This window comes from Fukomys damarensis, unplaced genomic scaffold (genome assembly GCF_012274545.1).
Source record: "Fukomys damarensis isolate Sample0158 unplaced genomic scaffold, DMR_v1.0_HiC HiC_scaffold_7, whole genome shotgun sequence".
NCBI classification, from domain to species: Eukaryota; Metazoa; Chordata; class Mammalia; order Rodentia; family Bathyergidae; genus Fukomys; species Fukomys damarensis.
Genome location: NW_022900919.1, coordinates 1333553 through 1342355, shown reverse-complemented (window position 1 = coordinate 1342355; position 8803 = coordinate 1333553).

Here is an 8803-nt window from a genome sequence, read left to right as displayed (position 1 = left end):
TAAAAAGACTGAACTCTGAATCTGATTGGAAAGAACACGCTGAAAAGAGCAGGGTCAGGTCAGTTTATTATTATTATAAACTCCTGTGAGCGCCAAGCACTGTGACTGTGAGCAGGGCAATTCGGTGACAGTCCCAGAACCACAGACCTCGGTAAGAGGTCGTATCTGCCTCAGAAGCCTCCCGTGCATACCCTGTGAATCACCTTTGGGCAGGGTATTGCCGCTGCTTCTCCTGTGTCAAAACCCACAGCTCTTGCCTGTATCCCAGGTGCTGACTTGCCCTCAGTGTGACAAGCGACTCCCACTCATGACCTGCTGAGGTCCCTTGGGCCTCTTCACCCTGTGACCTCCGCCTACTGCCCACCATGACTGCTTCATGCTGGATTCTGTGACTCACTTCCAAAGCATTAGCACCAGCTTCAAGGAATTGACAGTCTGTTTTGCAGAGCTGTAGATTGAACCCAGGACCTACAATCTCAGCTGCATCCGCAGTTTTTGATTACTGCCTGCCTTTAAAGACAGGGTCTCACCACAGAACTTGCAGTCCCCCTGTGTCAGTGCCGGCTTACAGTATGGGCACACGAGAGCTGTGTGGAATCCTGACAACTTTTAAAAAACTTTGCAGTGATTTTAGATTTACAGAAAATGTTTCCAAAATGAAGAGTTTATCATCAGGACAAGAATGCTGGTGAGGTCATTAGGGAGAGGGGAGGAACCTCTCTACACTGGTGGGAATGTAACGCAGCACGACTGCTGGAGATCAACGTGGAGATTCCTTAGCAATCTGCAAATACAAGTCCCACCCGAGAGCATTTTCACGAGGCGTCGTACAGCAGTGACACCTGCACACCCTCGATTATAGCCGCCCCGCTCATGGTGTCTCTGGTATCGGGAAACAGCCTAGATCCCCTCAACAGGCCAGCAGATAATGAAGATGTGATTGAGATGGGCTGGTGGATGGACAGGATGGAGCTAGAGATGTTATTGGGCCTAAAGAAGGAAATGTTCATTTGCACGAGAATGGATGAGATTGGAGACCAGAATGTTACAGGAAATGTGCCAGGCACAGACAGGTTACACGAGCAGTCGTTAAAGGACGGAAAATGTAGACTTGTTAGAAACGTGGGAGGGAACCTGGGGGACAAGGGGGAGTGGGAAGGGGCAAAAAACCTGAAGACGTGAGCTATTCGTGTACCAAGCACCAAAAGGAATGCAACTGCTGTATACAGACACCTGAATTTTTTCCCCATTAAGTTTATTGGTACATTTAAAGCACATGATAATTACATTTATCATTTGGATCGTGTACCTTTACATGATGTGTCGTGGTTCTCATTTTTTCCCCAGACCCTCCTGCCCTCCCTTCACCCCTTTCACCCTTCCCTATTTATAAAGACTTTGTTTCCATTTTTCCCTTTTTTCCCATTTTTTCTTTTCCCTTATTTCCTTTCCCCTCCCCTTCCCACTTCTCCTTTAGCCATTTTCTACCTATTTCGCACTCTCAGTGATACCATTTGAACCTTATTTACACTTTTAGTTTTTCGCACCAAAGAAACTATTTGGTATTTACTCAAGCGTGATAGACACCTGAATTTAAGACTTTATTAAGATAAATAAAAAGCTCCCTGGGCTCCAGAGGTACTAGTTCAGTATCGGGGCTGAAGCTCAGAAATCCCCATTTGCAGAGAAACCCAAGTGCCTCTCATTGAGATGTAAAGCCCTCACCCCTCAGTTCCCTTTCCATCCTCTGAACAGCTGCACCTCCTTGCTTCCCTGACCTTAATCTACCTTTGTCAGATCGAATCCTTCAGGTCTTCAGCAGGAGTACGTGGCTCTGTCCTGTGTCACTGGCAGGGGCCTAGAAAAGAATCCCAGATCCTCACTGTGCTCAGGGGACTCTAATAATAAAAATACACAGGGTGTGGAGGTGCACGTTAACCCTAGCACTCAGGGAGGCTGAGGCAGGAGGATCCTATGTTAGTCCTAATCTTTACCAGGTCTCCACGGCAGGAGTGCAGCTCTAGTCAAGCCTTCCTGCCCAGGGCTCCAGCTTCGGAGGCTGGCCACAAGGTGTCAGCACTGTCCTGCCTGTGGTCCAGCTGTGCTTCTCCCCTGTCAGCAATGGGGAATCAACTGGGCAGGGAAGATGCAGCCCTGCTGCTTTGCTGCAGACTGGGGTGCTGCCCTCCCCGCGCGATCCTGCCCCCCAGGCCGGGGACAGCGGCTGCCCTCCCCGCAATCGCGCACAGGGCTGTAAACTAGCCTGGAAAGTTCCTGGCTCTTCCCTCGCAGACTGCCAACCTCAGCCAGCAATGCCTGGGTTCTGAGCCAGCATCAGCTCCGTCCACTGCCCTTACTGCCCAGCATCCACTGTCCACCGCTTGCATCTCATCTCCTGGGCAAGGAATCCCTGAGGTTCTTCAGGCATTTGAACTCCTTCTGGGCCTCTGGAGAGGAGCCCCTGCCTTCTGAGCTGCTTGACTTGTCCATGGCCTGAGGCCCTCAAGCCAGAGTTCCTAGCCTCACACAGTGACACAGTTAAGAGCTGCAAGAGCTTAGGGACCGCTTCACCAGTGTCACTGAGAAGATGCCCTTCCGGGAGCAGCAGAGCGTGGCTTTGCCTGGGAAGTTTGGCCAGCCCCAGACACCTGTGCCACCAGGAGCAGCACCTCGGTGCGTTGAAGGTCCCAGTGCTCTGACCTCTCCACCCTTCTCCGTGCAGCAGCTCATAAGACACATGTGGCAGGTTTTCTCCCCATACCTGAAGGACAGGAATGTCTTTATAAGAATAACCTTCTCTCTGAAGATCTAGGATCACAGAGAAGAACCTGAACAAGGAGCCCTTGGTAAAATCCCCATCTATCACCATAAGATCACAGCCCCATTTGTTCTCTTGTATTTCCCTGTAACTGTGCAATTCTTTAAATCCAGCATAAAAACTCACAGGGTACCCAGGCATGGTGGCACACACCCATAATCCTAGCTCTTCAGAGGCTCAGGTAGGAATATCACAAGTCCGAGCCCAACCTGGGCAGTTTGGTGAGACCTTGTCTCAAAATGAAATGTAAAGCACTGGGGATGTGGCTTAGTGCTGGAGAGCTGGGGGTTCAACCCCCAGTACAGTAAAACAGCCACTGCAGCAAGAGAAACTTCACAGGCTAAGTTGTCTCAAGTCTTCATTATCTTACAAAGGCTGTACATCAGGCAGATAAGTGGCTGTTATAAATCTGTGCTTTTTCTCCGTGCATCTGTGAGAAAGGACCTCAGCCGGGAACCTAGGATGGGTGAAGAAAAGATATTTTCCTTTCCTGCAGTTGATAATTCTCGCTAGCTTTGAAAAGAATGGATAACTTTGCACTTACATCCATCTGGCGCATGCTCACTAAGAATCTGTTGAGTGTCTGCTCACAGTGCTAGTTGCTTGGAGTAGAAAGATGAATAAAAGATAGTTATGTTTTCTAAAAGGTCCCAATATAGGGCACAGCAAATTAATCAGCATTGAGGATATGCATTAAATTATGCTGGTGCCCTGTAGACAAAACTGCTCCCTGTAGTGTGTGTGTGTGTGTGTGTGTGTGTGTGTGTGTAAGATGGGAAGTGAATTTGAGTGGGAAGTGTGTTATCTTTTTTATCTACTTTAATACAGAGGTCTGTAATCTCAGTTTCTGATAAACAAACAGCTTCATGGTCTTTTGTAGAAGGCTTTCATTGCCCAGAGGTTGAGCTATTCACATTCCTTTTGGGATAGTTTGTTCCTTTTGATAAGATTATTTTTCAGACTTTAGAGCACTTAAAAATTACTTTGCTTTAAAAAACTCATCCAGGCTGCTAGATTGACTTTTTTTTTTAACATGTAATTTAAAGCTTCAATAAGGCAAAACTGTCTGCTTTAACTGCCAGTTGAGCTCTAACGGAGAAGGGTGTGCTCTTCTTTGAGATGAGTATGACTGTTTTTGTTAAGAATGAGATCCAGATGGAGAACAGAAGAGCACAGTGCCATAGAAGGGGAGAGAAGAGTTAATTTCAGGAGGTGGCAGAGGAGTCAGAAATATCACAGGGTAAGCAGCTGGAGCACAGAGAAGAAAACCTCGGAGTTGGACATGGGAGTCATTGGGCTCACAGGGGAGCAGTTTTAACAGGAGGGAAAGAAGTTCGTTAAATTGCCCACGATGAGGAATCTGTAGGAAAGGAAATCTCAGTGGCAGGCTGCTGTGTGAAGAAGTTTAACGTGAAGGGCAGGAGAAAGTGAGGCCATAGTTGCCATGGAAAAGAGTTTATAAGGAGGGAAATGTTTTTGAGGACAGAATGAAATCTCAATCTGATGGACACAATGCCTTCATAAGACTTTGCTGAAAAATTAACTGGAATATTTGTATTTTTAAAATCATGTTATTTGGATGACAGTATTCCTGTTTTGTTCCTTAAAATTTTATTTCTCATTCCATAATTTGTGCTTTTATGGTCATGTTGAATTTATTGCTTTGTCATAATGAATTTGTGGTTTATGAAAAATCCTCCGAGATTATCATGACCATCTGGATCTTCCACGTTTGTCCTCCCCCAACACTTTTTGCTTCTTTTTCTATTTTCAGAAATTATTTTCCTTGAGCCTAAGTTTCACTCTGCATGGGGATGTTTACACTTTGAGCTTTCCTGGCATCACACAGCTCAAGGTTACCATAAAAACCCAGAGCCCCTCACTTCCAGCAGTGGCCTGAATTCTGTTTCCATGTAGAGTGGGACGTGCTTCAGCTTTGGTCAGCTGAGGATTCGTTTGGTTGCAACTAACAGCTGGCTGAAGCAGGGATAGGAAGCTGCTGCTGGCTGACGTCATTTGGGCCCTCATCGAATCAGATCTGAGGTCTGTCCTTTTGTCTCTTGCTTTGGTATCCATGGACAGGAGATTTCCTCCTGGTTGCAGAGGCTGCAGAAGCTCTGAACCTCACATGTTGATTCTGGCCCAAGTAAAGTGAGTCTCCCTTCCTCCTTGACTCCTCCTCCTCCTCTTTTTCTTCTTCCTCTTCTTCCTCTTCTTCTTCCTTTTCCTCCTCTTCCTCTTTTTCTTCCTCCCCCGCTTCTTCTTCCTGTCACAATAGGTATGCCACTGAGCCTGGGCTGAGTGAACAGCACAGGAAGTAGGTCAGTCCTCCACCTCTAAGAGTGGCAAGGGCTGGATCCCCAGGGATATCAGTGAATAATTAACTGGTGAATTTGAGGATTTGGAGCTCATAAGCGAAAAGACATGACTGAAATGCTACTTTATTTGGCAAGTGTGTTGACAGGATTGCATGCAAGGGAAAGTCCATACCATACTCTCCAGACCCAGTGTCACGTGAACACCACACAGGAGGGGCAAAGGGCACAAGGACTTCCGGGGAGGACAGTGGGGCTTACTTGTCTGGCAGTGTTGCTCAGAGAGGATGGGTGGTCTCTGGGACAGTTCCGAAGGGCAGCAGTGACTCACAATCTGTAATGGTCCCAGGATTGCCTTATCTGTGGCTGGCAGTGTTGGGTGCAGTTTTATGGGGTGTGCAGAGAAGGCTGACTCCGGAAACAGAAAATGGGCTTATTCGGGGTACACTTAAAGCGACCGGTGTAAGGTTTGGGTTCCCAGTCACCTGCGTGAGGACATGAACAGGAAGGGTCCAGTGTGTGAAGGCCACCTGCGACCCCACATCGGACGGCACCCCGAGAAAGCGTTAGGTTGTGGGTGGCCTAACACCAGAAATGTCCATCTTGTACCGATGTCCCTTTCTCTCCTAGACTCTCTGGGGTGCTGCCTTAGCTGGAGCGGGAGAGGCGGGAAGCAGGGACTTGGGGGTGTGCAGGAAGAGGGGCCGGTGGGCTAGGAGGGCGGGGACTGGGCAGCTGCAGGTGTGTCCAACCCGGCTTGGCTGGGCTGCATAGAGTGGGCTCGGACCACATGTGCAAGGTAACACGCAGTCCACGTGTACACGCCATGCGCAGTCCACGCACACACGGAGCACGCAGTCCGCACGTACACGGAGAGGACTTCCTTCCGCTGGCTGCCCCTGCCCCAGACTCTTCCCTTCCTCCCAGCCCACCCTTTTTCCAGCCTTCTGCCTTCTCCCGGCCCCCTTGTCCTTGTCCTCACTGGAGGTGGCCAGGATGCTTTTTATAGTGTTTTAGCCTTTCCTACTCTCTCTCTCTCTCTCTCTGGCAGAAAAATACCCAAAATGCTAAGATGAGCGTTTTCTTGTCGCACCGGAAGGGAATGTGGTGAAGGTAGAGCTTCTGGCACGGTGAGCGTTGCTTTCTCCAGACTGCGGACGCCCCCTGGGGCTGGCTCCCTTTAAACTTTGGGCGTTCAGTGAGGTTTTCCAGGGCTTTCTGCATCCATGGTCTCAGCGCTCCTGCCCTGTGTGTGGAGTCTGGAATTTGTAGCTTCACAAACCGCGCCATGTCTGCCTCTGACGGTTCTCAGAATCATCTGCGTGCTGGCCCCCAGGTTTCAGACTGTGCCCTGCAGCCCCGCCAGAGTCCCTCAGTTTTGTTTCTGCCAGCCTGTTTGCTGTTGTGTATCATTTATCTTGTTAATTCACAATTTTACATCTTTGAAAGGGTGTTTTTGAAACTAGTCTCTATGGAATGAATCTCTGTGCTGGATTTGAAAAGCAAGTGTTCAACAGTTCAGTTATTTGGATGAATCTGGTAGAATCCTGGACAAACAATCTTTTATTCCTATTGTATGAGCTATTTGTACAGGAGAGATTAATTTCACTGCATTTGATATGAATATCTCTTTTACTAGATTGTTCTTGGCTTTTAAATTGTGTGTTTTTATGTGGCCAAAGTGTTTCTTTCCTGTGTAATTTATTCTAGTTCTTCTAAGGCCTGGAAGCTTCTTTCTCATGCAGTTTTTATGTTTCTCTTTTCTCTAGTTTGGTTTTCTAGCAGGGATTTTTGTATTTATTTATAGAGAAGAATACATGGAGATATTGCTATTATCTCTTATATCCTGTGTGTTGTGCACTGAATTTAACCCTGTTCATGGCCAATTTTCAGAGTGGAGAACGAAGCTCAGAGAAATAAAGACTTCACTCCAGATCTTACCAAGCACAGAGTCGTCTAGTTCTGAAGCTCAAGTTCTTTTTGTGCATTACCTCACATTTAACTCCTTGAGAGTTGGAGCTGGATGCACTCGGGGAGGAAGGGCAGGAGTTTTTTCTGAAAGCCTCCCGAGGACAGAGACCACGTCTTGTTCACTGTGTGCTCTTCCACGCTCTAGTTTTAAAGTCTGAGATGGGGCCTCTCCAAGTTTCCCCGGCTGGCCTCTAATTTATGATTTTCCTGTCTCAGCCTCCTGAGTTAGGACTTCAGGCTGGATTCATCACACCCAGCAAATTGTTTATTTTTTTTGCTACCAGGATCCAACTCGGGTCCTCGGGCTTGAGAGGCAGGCGGCAGAAACACTGAGCTAAATCCCCGGCCCCAGCAAATTGTTTCTTAATAGTCCAGGGATAAAGCATTCACATAAGTCACTTCTATCAGTAGAAATAACAAGTGCTCATTTGCTACAGGTCCTGTACGTTATACACATTTTGTTATGAGTTTTTTAATCAATGTAAAATGGCCACAAATCAAGGTTTTTGTTTTTTAGGTATTATTATGATTCTTTAATATTTAATATAGAAGACATTTTCTTTCCTCTTTTTTGGTGGTACTGAGATTGAACTCTTTCCTCCCTCTTTCTACTTCTATTTTTCTTTTCTGTGTTCTTGGTGAAAGTTTATTTTTCTTTGAGTCTTCCAGTTATTCTATTTCATTTTTTCCCAATCAAATGTTCAGAAAAGTGGATTTTTTATCACAGAAAGTTTCATGTCAGAGTGTGAGCATACCAGGAGCCTGATGTAGATCAGGGAGGTCCAACAGTATGGTATTCCAGTGCTTATAACCAAGGTGAAAGAAAATAGTATGTATATAATAAGCACTTTAGTATGTTTGAACTGTAATTGTCCGTACAGGGTAAACAGAATTTTACCAATAATATATATAAGTATGGTGGAATATTTTAAAAATCATAAAATGGTTTCAGTAAGCTTGTATGGGATTATACTGTCACGTAAATTTTAAAAATATGTAAAAAGAAAAGGAAAATGTTAGGCAAGAACATGAAGTTGAGATGATGAAAAGCTGTAAGGAAAGAAAAAAGCTTTTAGAAAATTACTGAAAAGAAATTCATTTTTTATTTCCCTTCAATGATCTGTCTGAATTCATTTTATTTACATTATATATCTAGTTTGGAGGCAAAGTAAGTTGAGCATTACAACAAAGAGGGTGTTATAAGGGCTTTTTTCAGTGATGAAATATAACTTATGTATAGCAACCTAGCAACCTTGTAACAGGAAACTCTAATAAGAGAGGACTGTGGTTTGCTTTTCCATAGTTTTGGAAGAATGAACTTTATTAGGTGTTAGACACAGAAATTATCAGCTGACTTTCATGCTGTAGGGCTGCAAGGCTTGCTGTGACCATTTCCAGACTTTAGTAGTGGTTTTCATGTGGGTCCTGAAATATTAGGAACAGCGCCTAGCGTGATTAAAATGACTGCTGTTGCTAGTTCTTTGAAGGAACAGGATGTTTAACTTTTGCCTTTCAGTGAAGGATTATTCAAAATTCTGTTATTCTGTGGTTTTCTCCACAGTATTCAACTGTTCTTGAAATGATCAACACACAATAAGCTTTGGGAACCCAATCAATGGCTCTTTTCTTTCTGAATGATGGGGACAAATTCTTCTGAAACTTGGGAAATTGGCTCCATCATTCATCCTTTATTCTTTCT